Genomic DNA, 1,868 nt, shown 5'->3' with positions numbered 1-1,868 from the left:
TTTTCTTACCCAAACAAATGACATGTAATTATTGGACTAATTAAGCTAATTGGGAACTTCCAATTGCCTAATTAGTAATAAGGGGGGGTCCAAGGGGTTCAGCAGTGTCCCAACAGTTTTACCTTAAAATAGAGATTTTCCTTTTCATCTCTCACCCTCAGGGAGGTGTGACTGTAATGATGCAAACTCAGTCTGACTGATTCAATGCGAGTTGCTAATTGGATTGCAAAATGAATTTGCTATGCGAATTCGAAGAGGAAATAGCAACTCGCACATCGCACCTAAGTGTAAGGACAGCTGCAACTGTGGGGTCAATCCAACTTCTGCCACTTTATGCGAATGCCAGTACAAAGCCCTTTCCTGGCGTACATCAGTGTGTCTGAATGTGAAAGGACCGAGGCGCCCACTCACAGCGCTTACAGATGCTGCATTACAGTCTGGTGCATCTTTAGACGCTTTCTCTCGTCTCTATACGAAACTGCTTTCAGTGACATGCGTGCAACACTCCCATATGACGCTACATCTCCATGTGTCTTTTTAGCCACCCCCAGTTGCCTCTCTCTCACCGTCCAGGAACACTCCTTACATTTATGCTGCCGTGCGTCTAAAATTGTTCTGCGACTCTGTACAAATAATGTCGCTCCACTGCGTCCGACTCATACTCATAATGTTCTGTCATAGTCTAGTCAGCTGGCGCTGTCAATAGAGTAGGATCACTTATTCCTCAATTCAAAAAGCTAGTCCTTGTCAGTTCAGAAAGCACATGATCACCACTTCAGCCTCAGCCTTAGCCTTGTGGGTGAGAACACTGCCTTCTGCAGACTCCAACTATGGTTACTAAACTAAAAATAAAGTACAGTGACGCTGTGTAGAGGCCATCTAAAAAGACTGAGCAAGGACCAGTGGCGTAACTAGGGCAGGGCGAGCGAGGTGCGTGCCCTGGGCGCCGCCGGCCACGGTATTGGCCCGCCCTAGTTAGCCAGTGTAGCGCCGACCGCAATGAGTGCGGTCAGCGCTACACATTTACACAGGACCGGTGCTAGGCTCCCAGCGCCGGTCCTGTGCCCGTTCCCTCCCACTGAGCGCTTGCGGACCGAAGCAGCTGCAGCGTGGATTCAGGTAAGTATATTTTTATATATATATATTTTTTAACCTATCTGCACTACTGGGGGCACTACTGAGGGGACCTCTACTGGGGGTGGGGGAACAACGGGGGAGGGGTGGCTACTACTGGTGGCACCATTATTGGGAGGACCTCTACTGGGGGGGGGGCTACTACTGGGGGCACTTAATCGGGAGGGGGAACCTCTACTGGGGACTACTACTTGGGGGGGAACTACCACTGGGGGCATTATAAAAGGGGTCTACTAGTAGAGGCACTGCACTCGGGGGACCACTACTGGGGGCAATAATAGGAAGAGCCACTACAGGGGGCACTGGATAGGGGGGATCACTACTGGGTGCCTGCATAAGGGGACCACTACTGGGAAAACTGCATGGGGGGGACTACTGCTGGGGGCACTATATAAAGGGCACTGCATAGGGGGGGGGACTACTATTACTGGGGGCACCATATAAAGGGCACTGCATAAGGGGATACCGCTACTGGGTGCACTGCATTGTGGGGACTGCTACTGGGGGCACTGCATAAGAGGGAACACTACATGGGGCACTGAGTAAGGGGAACTAATTGGAGGCTGTATAAGGGGGACCACTACTGGGGATACTGTATAAGGGGCACTACTATGGGCCTGCATAAGAGCATACTGGGGATACTGTATAAGGGGCACTACTATGGGCCTGCACAACTGCATACTGGGGGTACTGTATAAGGGGTACTACTGGAGTTAAGGTGCATATGGATAGGA

The sequence above is a fragment of the Taudactylus pleione genome, unplaced genomic scaffold, assembly GCF_031769625.1.
Source record: "Taudactylus pleione unplaced genomic scaffold, aTauple2 ptg000116l, whole genome shotgun sequence".
NCBI lineage: Eukaryota > Metazoa > Chordata > Amphibia > Anura > Myobatrachidae > Taudactylus > Taudactylus pleione.
This window is presented reverse-complemented; position numbering follows the sequence as displayed.